The 14,112-nt window shown below is 39.8% G+C and overlaps 1 long non-coding RNA gene across 1 annotated transcript; it reads right to left on the bottom strand.

The window, feature by feature from the left end:
* Positions 1 to 1,026: 1,026 nt before the first annotated feature.
* On the bottom strand, positions 1,027 to 7,175 carry LOC125023505. Its single transcript, XR_007114627.1, has 3 exons — positions 7,053 to 7,175; positions 1,494 to 1,560; positions 1,027 to 1,135 (listed from the first exon to the last, which is right to left on the bottom strand). It is a non-coding gene; the product is annotated as an uncharacterized LOC125023505 (long non-coding RNA).
* Positions 7,176 to 14,112: the final 6,937 nt, after the last annotated feature.

Consider the following 14,112-nt stretch of genomic DNA (forward strand, 5'->3'; position numbering starts at 1 on the left):
ATTTCGTAAATACTTTTCTAAATTCTTCTTAAATTTAGTTAACTTGACAAAAGGATGGATGCTTCAACAGACAATGCCACTATATTTATAATTAGTTTTAAATACTTTGAAGCAGCTGTGATTTATGTCCATTTCAACATGGTGGCAGAGCTACATGAAGTCATTTTATTTTAAATACAGAGGTAATGATCAAAGTCTCAAATACAGTGATATTCAAATAATATTTACTCTATAAAATTGACACACTTGAATAAGACAATAAACAATGAGATCTTACCAGATACAGTTAAAGTGACAGTTTTACTACATTTTGACTGATATGACCACTTGTTGTAACCACAGCACTGATATTCACCACTGTCACCTGGAGACAGATTTAATGTGTAGCGTTGATGTGTGTCGTAGGGAATAAATTCTCCACCATCCTTGTTGATTTTATAATTCCAGTCAGTGACTCCTCCTTCCTTCATGTCACATATGAAGGTAACAGACTCTCCAGTGAACAAAGGTGACCAGTAGGGGTCAGTAGTCAGCACAGCATCTACAACCAAACACAAATATTCTCCTCAACTTTACTCAGTTAACAACATAAAATAAACTGACTTCTATTTTACTCTACAATCTGTTTAGATACATAGATTAAAGTAATAAATATACTGACAAAACAATTCAGGGATGAATTACGTTCAGACTAATCTTGAATGAATAAAAATAATAAATAGACAAACTGACCTTGAGCATGTCCACAGTAGAGGAGTGTATTCAACACTAAAATAAAAGTCAAAACTTCAATAGTAAAGAAATATTTAAAAAATAACTGGGTTTCTTATGACATTTACAGTTCCATATGGGACCAGATTAGTGAATAAAATGCAACAAATGAAGAAGCAATATTATCTGTCTGTGACTATTCAACACAGTTGTTGGCTCCTGAACTACATCAGATCACCTGTCAAAACCCTGCCTACATGTATGAAGATAAATAGTTGGTACTCACAGGTCAACAACAGCACACAAGAAAAAGTGTGTCCCATCCTCACATCCAGCACTGACACTCTGTTGTTGTACCTGAGAAATACTTCCTGTTTGTATCAAGAGAAACTTGGAACTGCAGTCTATGAAGAGAAACAGTGAACTGTGAGGACAAAAAGAAGATTCATGTCAGTATGAGATCACTGGGGTTCTGCTATGTTTTATTTCTGTCCTGTTAGTCCATCCCACTTCCTTCTGTCTTCACTGAAACTCAAAGCACTACACTGGGTTTGACCACAGAACACTGTGACACTTCCTGTCCTCCTACTGCAAATACAAACTCAGTTCACACTTGATTCTATCAAACCTACAACCATACGAACTTAGAGTAAATGTTTATTTCAACACTTTACCTAAAATCACATTGTTGACTGTAAATATATTTGTGTGTGTTATGTTGTATATATCCAGTGCATCATGACTGTATTGAGTTGTACTGTGTTTGTACTGAGTTCACGTACTGACAACGTGTCACTCTGCTTCAGACAAAGACTTCAACTTCATACCAGGAAGCGACAACTGCAGCATCTGAAGAGGAAGAAAGAACCGTGAGAAAAGAAGAAGTTACACTTCACATCAATATGAGATCATTCTCACATCCAGTCCCCACAACATCTCAGACCACTGCTCTGGGTTTAACATGTTGACGCCTCCTGTCCAGCTACTGCTAATACAAACTATGTTAACTCTTGATGGTAAAGATGATGTAGAACTAGTCAAACTGTGAGGTCATAGACAATGAGTGTTGGAAGTGATATTCACATGTTGCTTTATATCATTTTATGTCTGACTCCTTGAAAAGATCATTTCTGATCAATAGTTATCAAGACTTTGTTGCACTATGCACATAGTCGTATGATGCAGTGAGTAAATATCAAACAGTAACAATGAAGAATGTTGCATTAGAGAAATGTCTGCTTCAGAAAGTCAAGCAGTTTGTGCAGCAACAAAACTGTTTCTCTGCTGTGTGCTGAAAGCTGAAAGCATCAAACTAGTCATCTACTGAACAGCAGACGTTTAGTTTGAACCTCAGGCTGAATTTCCTCTTTTCAAGGTGTCTCAGATAGAAATGATGAGGTCATTGATTGTCAGTAGATAGAAATAAACCTGTAGCAGAATGGACAGTTAGTAACTACATTTTTTATACTCATGGAGACACTGCACTTAGATCAGACACAAATGATTCTGTATCATATATTAGGTATGTTTATATGGACAGAACACGAACACATAAACCCACTCACCCACAACCACAATAATATCACAACTATACTCATAACCTGTCAGTCCTTTGCACACATCTTTGCATCCCTTGCACACATGATGCTGCTAATCGGTCAAATATTTCCAACCATCCTAACTCATACTCTGTTAGTCTGATTATCAGTCTGTGCTGCTCTCTGTTCTGTGTAATGTCTTTTTCTAGGTGCATTGTCTCCCAAGTGTTTTGTACTGTTTGTGTTGTAGTGTTTGTCTCTTGTTCTTGCACTGTTGGCACTGTTGTCTGCACAAGCTTGCACACATCCTCTTTATGTTCAGTCCTTTGTTAGGGGCTATGGGGCAACTTGCTGCTGTAGACTGGAGGCTCGGGGTGAAGCCGTAAGAGACGTAAGTCGTGAAAAACTGCGATAAATTTCCCATTCGCCACAATTTACACACCAGAGACATGATTTTTTCCACAGCTGTGGACAAACTTGTTGTGTCTCTCACAATGTGCTCGGCAAAGCAGTGAGACGTACAGAATTTAAGCTGCGAGCCCCTGTTGAAGGTAAAGTACCTGTCTGCTCTCCATTCACTTCAATGCAAAGATTTTGCAGTGCTAAATGTTGGCAAAGTGTGCTAATTCCCATGTTGACAGAGGCTCCCGTAGCCCCTTCAAAATTCAAAAGCTTAGTTTATGAACTGCAGCAAACTAACCTAACCTGATGAAAGCTATGTCACTGGAAAGCTACATCTTGGACAGGTCGCCAGTCTATCACAGGGCTAACACCATTAAACTTGTTAATGTGCAGAGGCAACACTTATGAGAAGGTTTATGACACTTTACAACACAGGGGATTGAGGGGACATTTCATTTTCATTTATAATTTTATTTTGAACATGTAAATGAGATCACATGAACAGAAGCATATGACCAATGTGTTATGTTGTAATGCTGTGGAAATAAAATATTGGAAACCTAGGGCATTATCTTTCTTTATATACACTACTGGTCAAAAGTTTTATAACACTCCAATATTTCTGCTGTTTAATGTCTCATTTTAATGAAAGTGTAGACCAAATAAACAACTGAAGTTAAAAATAATGATAATAACCATGGAATCAATATATAACCCAAAATCTTACATTTTCGACTCATCAAAGTAACCATCTTTGGAGTTCTTCCCAATTTGTTGCAGAAGTTCCCAGAAATGTGTGGCACTTGTAGGTGCTTTGCTTTCACTCTTCTGTCCAGTTCATCACAAACCAGCTCATGGGTTAAAGTCTAGAGACTGGGCCATGGAGACATGGTTCCACTCCTTGTTTTCAAGCTTTCCATCTTGTTTTTATCCTGAGGTAGTTCTGGTAGAGCTTGGACTAGAGTTTTGGGTCATTATCTTGCTGTAGGATGAAGCCCTGACCAACAATACAGAGCCGAGCCAGCATGTCCATTGTGGGGCCCACAAGGGTGAAATTGGGCTATGTGGGCAATGTATATTGTTATATGCTACCGTGCAATGACAATAAAGACTCTAATCTCTAATCTCTGAGTGGGCATGGGGTTGAACTGGGTAAATTTTGCACGTCCCATGTGGTTTGAGGTACGTGTGCCCCACATGTGAAACCCATGTGGGCTGGCTTTTATGAGCCCATAAGAGATGTAAGTGGGCTAGGGAGCTTAGGCATAAAAAGGGCAAATGTTTTGTTGGGGCTCCATTTAAGGTCCAGTCTGATCCCCCTTCGTGCCCATGTGGGCAAAGATATGAGGGTCCTGTGCAACTCAGTAAAGTTGGGCCCACCTGAAACCCGGTCAGATCCTACTTGATGCCCATGTGGGCAAACGCAGGTGGGGTCACCATGGAAGCTACAGACAAACCCACTTGGGACCCTTATCTGCAGCCCACTTAACCTTATGGGCCCCCACATGGACATGCTGGCTGAGAGGACACTGTGTGCTGTTCTAAAACTTTTGACCGGTAGTGTATATATTACACTTCCCCAAAAACATATGTTTCTTGAAGAACCTGCCTTCTGTGTTTTGTGGACTCAAACTGTGTCACACTGTATTGTTGGGCTTTTAGGGGTTAATAAGGCCTTCAGCCTGTGTATAACCTTGGGAAGAATCAGGAAGAATGTTACTTACGCTATCTCACCATATAAGGAGTTGTCTTTGGCTTTGCTACAGCTGCTCACAGACTAGGACACATCACACCTAATATCTCACACGCTGGAAACCAGATCAAGCTAATTGGCTACACATAGAAATTCACTGACACATGAGAGGCAGTACTCCTCGCTATTGTCTTACGGGCGGGGGTCTAGGTAGAATAAGATCACTGTACGTCCCTGAAGTGGGGCTTTTGGTTCTTTTTACCCCTAAGGTGAACTGACCAAAGCCTCAGCGCTGAATCAATATCTATTCTCTGTGTACCAAATAAATATCCAAAAACGTGAGAAATTGTCACGTGATTTGTGCGTAGGTGAACCACCCTTTCCAAACGGTATAAAGATCCTGGGCTGAAGGAGAGGAAAATATCCTCCTTGGACAGTACAGTCCCTCGGGATATGAATCTTTTAATGGAGTACAACTCAATAGATTAAGAAGTTTAACTTTTTTAAAAAATAAATAGATAAAATAAAATACATGGATTTTATTTTGCTGTGAAAGACATATCTGGTTTTGTAATGTTTTTGTATGCATGTTGAACAACATCAATTAGCAAATGTTTGCTAAGACTGAATAATACTACCAAGGAGTTTATCAAGTATTTAAAGAATTCCATTTAATGGTGCATGTTATGTTTACTCTCAGTTTGTTTAATACATGTGCTTCTCGTTGCCTGTTGTGCCACATACATCAATTTTCCATTGGGTTACGATGAATCATCTGAATGCTATCTTACATAAAACTGCATTGAAAATTATATATGTTATGAATGTGTAGTGGTTTCAGGCTTTTGATAGCAAGTATTTACAGAATGTCAACAAATGACTGTTTCATAGAAATAACTAATTTTTTTTTGATGACTTTGAGGATGAATCCCAGAGTCCGCCTCCGGGCAGAGAAATACTACTTATTTTTAAAAGACTGGCATCTACAAACCAACTAACTTCTACTCTCTCTACAGAGTAGCTTATTTGCCATTTGATTGGCAGCTGTTTAGGGGTTATGTTTCCTACCTGCATTTCCTATCTGCAATTATCTGTTACTTTCTGGTAAAAGTCCTCCTCATCATCTAGCTTCTGTGAAGATCACTGCCAGGGAAGAAAGCCGTCTTTGATCAGTCCTGCTCCGGGTGTATGTTTTGAGTGTTTCCTTGGTGACATGACCGCTCCACCAACGCTGTAGTAGCTGGCACAGAAATTCTTCAAATCACAAAATCCCATCTGAGTCCAGACATTGCCACAAGTTGAGAAAAGAAGGGAAGGAAAGCAGAAAAGGCGGTTTCTAGCAGGACATCCACACAGCCAGTCCTTTTCGTGTATACCACTCCGTTTGAAAAGAGCGGGTAACCTTCTGTCTCATAGTCTGAAAGCAAACATTTCAGCTCCGGCGTTGGACTCCCTTTAATTATTATCTCTGCTTAGATTGAAAGTCCATTTAGAAGATTGTTTTAGCTTAGAAATGTGTCCTCCATGTTGGAAGTCAGGCTGGACGAGAGCGGAAAAAATAAATGGATCGCTGCACTGGACTTGCTAACTGTATGTCATACCTAGCCTAGCTTGCTGTCACATTACGAATATCTGGGATCATGAGCGCCCCCTGCCATGAGGAAAGAGAACTGCCTCTGCCTCACCTAGACCTCTTCTCAGCCGTGTATGATCGCTCAGCACACGAAACACGTTACACGCATACAGTTGGTGACAAAAAAATGTACATTATACACATCAGTTAAACTATGGAAAATCAGTTCGTATATTAAATGTGTTTGAACCATTTTATATTATTAATACAGTTAGTGAGGGGTTGATAATCCAAGGTGAGGCTCAGCTCGCTGCTGCCTCACCGGCTTCTCTTCCAAACATTTCAATGGGAAACTGTGAAAATTCAGCGATTTTGAATAAACAATAATCAGAATTGGTGAGGCTAAATGAAAAAATACACACGTCACTGTGTCTCTGTATAGTTCTCACCTCTTCCTTGTTGCCAGCCCTCAAAGCCCTCACGTGCCTCATTGTGTTTTATGTATTTTGATTTGTTCCAAAAAAGTACATTTACTATTGTTAAACTGTTATTAAATTTTCATTTATTGTCCTCTGTTGTTCTGCTTGTACTGGCCGTACCATTATACTCTGTATTTGGAGCTGTTTAAACACAATGGTATGATCCTAGTCTGTCCTCACATGGGATTGGCTGCATGAGGTGCCCATCAAGTAAAGCCCCGCCCCAGCCCCCTGGACTTTTTTCAAAGATTGATTCTCCGAGACAACACGATCTTTACGTTCGCTACAAATGATCGTCTCTGTTAGACAAATCACCAGCTCAGAGACGCATTGGACGTTCGTAACCTCCACATCATTCACTCTTAACGCACGGAGCAACTGGCTCAAACTTCATAAGAATAAGAGCAGGTACCTAAAACTCAAGAAATCAATCTTTCCATCGATGTTAACATGTGTTTGCACATAGACAGAGGCTGAGTTCATCCCTGGTTTAAACAGTGAACAGGGTTTAAGACACAGGCACCAGGCATCATGTTGATTAAAAGTCTGCTCTGTTCAGACTGTCAGAGACACAAATTCCACCAGTGATATCTGTAATCCTCTCCATTCACTCATTCATCCGCACCGTTCAACAGAAAAGTCATAAATGTACTTACAGGATAAGACCAACACACAGAGCACAGTCCTGTTCATCTCCACATCCAACTCTGTCTCACTGTGCTGCACTGATCATGTCAAACTGTTCTTCAAACTGCAAAGAGACAAGAACATTGCCTTTTTTGTCTTTCGTAGTGTAACCTCCCTGTACTTCCTTCCCTTTTAGAAAAAACTAGAACCACTTATACCACTATAGACTTGACCACAGCACCTGTTTGACAGCCTACATTTCCTGACTACAGTAGATATTATTAGTTTGTGTCTTTTGCAGAAGTTGCTGCTGTTGCATCCACAGTGTACTGGTGAAGTGTGTGTTGTGTAGACATACTAATATACAGTATGTATATAGAATTACAATGCACACAGATAATGACTGAAAGGGTCAGTATTGACCAAATGAATTTTCCAAACTTAATTTTTGATCCTTCTGCATTTATCTGCATCTGGCCCATGTATTAAATGAAGCACTGAGAGTACTGAGCAGAGACTACAGACATTCTTTTGTTAAACTTTTATTTCCACTGAAACTTGAGATTCTATACATAGAGGGGGAATCATTTAAACAAAGCACTGAAAGAACCTGTGTGTTGTTCAGTTGTGCTGCACAGTTCACTCAGTAAGGATGGCCTGTAAAGAAACTGTCAGTTCCTCTTCACACAGAGAGGTGTGATAGCCAGTATTAGGCATCATCACACTTAAACCACGGCTAATGTGTTAACAAGAAGACAGCAGCCATCATTCACTGTGCTCACTTACTTATTTACATACATTTGCATTTCCTGCTGTTGTTGCTAAACTGTCAGCCTCAACAGTTGCCTCACACCAGTGTGGCGTTAGGTTGAATACATAAAATAGTCGGTGCTGAACAAAATGTCTATACAACGAATAAAACACTGTACAGTGATTTGATACTGTTCATCTGTCCTGATATAAACCAGCACACAAACATTCTCTAAACACTGGGTGATGTACGTTGATCAAGGTAACTCTGGCGCATAGCGGTCACTACAGTGGACAGCTGTTTAAAAGTCATTTCCTGCCATATACAATGGTTTCTATGTAGGAGTTGTATATCAGCCATTAGAATGCTCTCTGCTGCCACCCTCTATTTAGGTTCATTCAGTGGTTAGTTGTTGTAACTACAAGTGAACCTCCTCTGAATCCAAGATGATCTTGTCAATCCTTCTATTCCAGGAGAACCCGAGAGGTAAAAAAAAATAAATAAATAATAACAATATAAATAAAAATATGATGATATACAGAAGTATCTAAGTAACAATAATTATTGTTTTAGTTTTGAAAATAAGTAGAAAATTGCAATTAACCACGTGTCCAACAAAGTGAACGTCATGCATTGCTAAATAGTTCCAACATAAGTCATGTAGTCGATTCATCTTTCATTATGACTATTTTGGTTACAGTTCAGTTCATTTTGGGTATGCCTATAAGTTAGTTTTAAAAAATATACATTTTTATATGCATTTTTGTGCAGATTAGTTGTAGTTTGTGTTAGTAAAAATGATCAATTTGTCATATTTTTAGACCACAAGTGCAGATGAGTATAGTGAGAACAGTGATGATGAGTGGCTGCCAGAGAACAATAGAGACGTAGGAGATGAGGATGATGAAGGAGATGCAGACAGTCAGGATGCAGTGAGTCAGCATGCTGACAGTCAAGATGATGAGGGCCAGGATGCAGAGGGAAGGTCTGCATGATGAGGGAGCTGTGGAAAATGTGTGCATGGTACCTGCCCAGAGAAATGTTCACAAGGCACCTGCCTGCACTCAAGCCTTCAAATATGTCTGGAAACTTAAAGACAACAATTTTGATGGAGACTTGCCCCTTTTTCTAGGAGACTGGAGAGTGAATGTTGAGGGAAGAGAACCAGTCGATTTCTTTAGGCAACTGTTTCCCATAGATCTCATTGATGAGACTGTACACAACACCAACATGTATGCTCTGGAGAAAGGGAAAGAAAATCTGGCAGTGACAAGTGAAGAAATGCACGTTTTTCTAGGGATCAACATGGTCATGGGGTACATTCGATATCCTAGGGCACGGATGTACTGTCCAGTGAGGATGGCCTTCGTCTTGGAATAATTGCAGATGCCATGTCTGTAAACAGATATGAGTAAATTCTGAGTTATCTGCACTTTGTGGATAACCATACTTACCAGCCAACAAACACAGATAGACTCTTTTAAGTAAAAACAAGTGCCAAGTACACTTCAGAAACATTCCTGGCAGCAGACCCTGAAGAATCCCAATCAATTGATGAGCAAATCATTCCCTTCAAAGGCCAACTGTCAATCAAGCAATACATACCCAAAAAGCCCAAACCCTGGGGAGTGAAAGTGTGGGTGAGGGCAGGGTCCTCAGGTTATGTGTACAGATTTGAAGTGTACCAGGCTCAGCAAGTAGGGGTCACAGCGGTGGTTTAGGAATGGCTGGAGATGTAGTGATGCGCGTTTGTGACGGACACAAAGCACAAAAACCACAAGGTGTTTTTTAACAAGTTTGTCTGCAGCATTCCACTCCTTGAGGCCTTGGAAGAATGAGGCATCTATGGCACAGGCACATGCAGAGCAAACAGAGTGAAAGGAGCGAGTCAGAAACTTGAGAGCGAAAAACAACTGAAAGAATAAGGAAGAGGGCCTGTTCTGTTGTCAGCACTAACGGAAACATCACTGTCACACGTTGGTTTGACAGTTCAGTCATCCACATGCATCACCTGTGCCAGTCCCCTGAAGATGTGGCCAAAAGATTGCTCAAGAAAGAAAACAACGATGATTAGTGTCCAAAGACCCTTCTCGGTGGCCCTTTATCAACACATGGGTGGATCTTGTTGACCAGTGTGTGTGTCAGTGTATCCCCACAGACGTAGAAACAAGCTGTGGTACATGTGAGTGTTTTTTCATTTTTTGGATTTGACCGTTGTTGTTGCCTGATGTCTGGATGGGAAAAGATGAATCTCCTCATCTTCAATGATTCTATGGCCTGTGCACTGATAAATGCTGGCTCACTTCAGCAAAGCAGGAGAGGAAGACCCAGTGGGACCCCACCTCCAGCAAAGCGCATAAACAGTGACCAAAGTACCAAGTGAGGTCAGGTTCAGCACAGGAAAATCACTGGCCCAAGCTCACCCAGGTCAAAAATGCAAGCAGATGCCACGATGCATGCATGCACACGGAAGACCAAATACATCTGCATGCAGTGCAGTGTGACACTGTGCCTGGATACTTTGCCAACTTTCATTAAGGTTCATTAAAAAAAATCAGTGATGCAGTGACTTTTGTTTGTTCTTTTTACTGATGTTTTGAAACATGAATTCAGCTGACATGTTTGTTTTCTTTTTAGGTTTTAGCAATAGAGCTATAGAATGTTAAAGTGTTGAAGTAGGTTAAAGTGTTTTCCAAAGCATACAATGACATAAGTGCTCATGGATTTATGATAAATATCAGTTTGATTCATTTCTTCCATTATGTTTAAAACTGGCATGGACATGTCTGTAACTTCCTGAAAGTCTGAGTTTACTGAGTTAATATTTGTTTTGTTTAGTTTTTTTCATGCCATAAAAAGAGTAAAAACACATTAAACAAAATCTTGACTCAGGATATCATAATTTATGCATCAGAGGGGTAATGTTCCACAATCAAATCATCCTAAGAGGAATCTTGTGGCTCTGTGACTCACAGTGAACTGTTATCACCTCTGTTCTGAAGGCTGCATGACAGAGCAGGTGACTTAGCCAGATCCAGCCACTAGTGGTCATGTTATTATGTTATTTATGCCACTGACCGTTTTTCTATGTTGTCAGTTAAATATGTGATATATATATTATATCATGGATATTTCTCCTGTATATGATATATACATATCATATATTTCATGCTAATGATTGTTTTATTATTATTTCGGGTTGTGTGTTATGGTTAAACACATCGTGAGCTGTTTTATTGATGGCTTTTCTTATTTTCGGTTTATTCCAGAACCACATACACATATAACCACACCCACCACATCTGTGTACCTTGCTTACACTGGATGAAAGCGCCATAAGGAAGGACTGTCTCCTGCTTCTTTATTCTTCACCTAAGTCTTGGGGGAACTTATAGACTGCTTTCTAACAGGCACGCACTTTGCCATTACAACAAGTCTGTTTTTTCCTCCTTCATACGTCATCGCGTACATTTCAGATGAAGTTACAGTTGTTGATGACCTGAAGAATTCAAAACGCTGCTGATATTAGAGTAAATCACTGTGTCCTGCACAGAGCCCAATAAATTCCGCCAAATCCCCCCTTTTCTCGGATGCAGAGCGCTGCCATGATCGTTAAAGTGGGAGATATCGCTATACAAGCTGGATATAAACACAGTCGCCGTTCGTCTATGCGCTTCCATTGACGATCCTGTAACAACACATTTGATTTGTTTGAAAAAAAAGGAACAACAATCTCTGCCCTTCAGAGAGTAGAGAGTAGGTCAAAACTTGTTTTTGAGCTGAAGCTTCTGCAATGATACAGTCTGTCCGGCCTCTAGTCAGAATGTAACAGGCAGATACAACAACATCAGACCGAAAACTAACCAGTGACGGCTCACAACTTTTCCTCCACAATCAGCAATGCTGCCGCTCACCTCTGCTAGTTGGGTGTGGGTGTGATTTGTGTATAAACTGAACACTGTGATTGGTTATCGTGAAAATCTTCTCCACCTTAGCCATCATCACCTACGCGGTTGTTTCGCCGCAAAAACAGCTTCGCGGCTCCCGTGGCTGAGAACCAAGTAACGCGCCCCATTTAATTTTCAGTAACGGAAACGGCATTATAAAGATGGAAATAGTAATTAGTTAGATTACCCCGTTACTGAAAAAAGTAACGCCGTTTATTTTAACGCCGTTACTCCCATCACTGGTGGTTACTACAGTCTGATGAACCTTAGTCAAGAAGATAAAGCAATGAACAGCACCCTCTGTTGGCTGTCAGATGTAAACACAAGACAATTATGAAACCTGTAAGGTCTGTATTCGGAGGTTAACGTTGGGAAATGAAAAGAATTATTATTCTTTTAGTACAGTGAGAACCAAACACATCTGTACACAATCAATACCTTCACATCAAAAACACAGTAGCAAGTGAGAGAGGGGACAACAGCACCTGACAATAAACAGGTGATGACAAATTATATCTGAATAATGCCATCACACAAACAATACCAATCTGACGACATATATCATCATATCTATAGCTCCACAAAACAGCTGTCCTATTTCCTTATCACCAGCTGCTAGAGGAGAACTTCCTTCAGGAGCCTCTCTGGTTTCTTCAAAGATGATTTAATACCAGGAAGCAACAACTGCAGAGGAAGAAAAAAACTGTGAGGAAAATGAGATCAGGCATATTCTTTTTTTCTTGGCATTGGTCTCTGTCAGCTTCCTTCTTTTTTCAACAGAACTAACATCCATCCCTCTGTTTAACACTTTGACGCATCCTGTTCAGTATTGTGATGGTAAATGTCAGCATGAATAAAGATATTTATCTACAACACAAGTTAAATATTAAGACTTTTTATACACTACAGTGTTCAGTGAATATATATATATATGTATAGTAAAAGTCTTCCAGTCTTCAGCTGAGCTTGTTGCTGCTGACTGTGACCATAGACTGTTCATTGTGACACATGGGGACAGTGCTGCACACAACAAAAGCACTAGAAGAAGAAAGGACAGTAAGAATGCAGCAAAAGCAGCACAAGAGACACAGACTGATGGAAACCAAAAACACTTCCATGAAACTCAACAATGATTCAGTCATTTAAACATTGAATTGACTTTAATGAACTGAGTTATTGATGAGACTAAATAGAAATAAAGTAGAATATACATCATGTTACAGTCTATAGATAGATGGTGTATTTAACCTGCAGATTGACCACATCAATGCAACAACAATAGATATAATAATCAGACAGTATCATCAGTGTTGACATTGATACAGACATTAAATCCAGATGAGGTCATTCTTTCATCTGATCTTCATTAATGACTGTGTGTCTGATGTCTGGATGGCAGCAGTTGAATAAATGTCATCAAACACATGTTTACAGATGAATGTTGTTTTTCATGTTGTTGTCCAGACTTGTCTTGTTTCATTGATGATGCACTTCTCTTATGGACCTGAAATCAAACAACAATCTGGGTTTGTAATTTACTGTTTTGATTATTGTGTTTCTTCACACTTCATTTAACTCTGTAACATTATCAGTGAAATCTGAGAAGGAAACAGGGCTGCAGAGACTCCTCCAGTCTCACCCAGGTGGGACTATTTTTGGCCAATGAATCAGAAAATTATAAGCGCTATACCTCCACTCTGGCGTACAAAGACACATGGTGTTTGAATATCTTCCATGGGCTATGTTCCACGCTCTTCAGTGGTTTCTATCCGTCTGAAATTGTTGGACACTTGTTACTCACCATTTCCTGGTTATTGCTTTTTTTGCTCCATGTTTAATAGTACTGTAACAAACATCTGTCTTGTTTATTTCCCTCATTTGGGATGTTTCCTAAATATATTACGCTGAAATTGAGATGGTTTGCAGGTTAAATATTGATCTGATTACTACTATTACATCTGCCCAGTATGAAGAAATATTAGGACGTTCCTAGAATATGTGGAAATGGACAGCAGCTATTGTACCACACCCTCTCCAACGTTGTCCATGGTCTGGATTGTTGGTCTGTGAACTTTTCATTTTAGGAGTTATGAAGAATCTTGCCATGTGTTTCCCAGGTACAGTGTGGAGAGGCCTCTGTCTGTTTGTAAAGCTGAGTAAATCCTGGAGATCAGTTTTCTGCTGGGGTTTCCTGTATATTGCATCGGTGAATATCCCATCAGATTCCCTCCCTCCTCTTCAGGAGTTTTAATAATCTCTCATTTGAAAATATCTAAATAAATCCTGTTTTTTCCTGAGTTGTTCAAACCCTGAGTTAAACCCTGAGTTGGTAGAGACCTTACAGTATGAGGTAATACTCGATTTATCCAGGATGTAAATCTGCTGTCCAGT

The sequence above is a fragment of the Mugil cephalus genome, chromosome 1 (genome assembly GCF_022458985.1).
Source record: "Mugil cephalus isolate CIBA_MC_2020 chromosome 1, CIBA_Mcephalus_1.1, whole genome shotgun sequence".
In the NCBI taxonomy this organism is placed as follows: domain Eukaryota; kingdom Metazoa; phylum Chordata; class Actinopteri; order Mugiliformes; family Mugilidae; genus Mugil; species Mugil cephalus.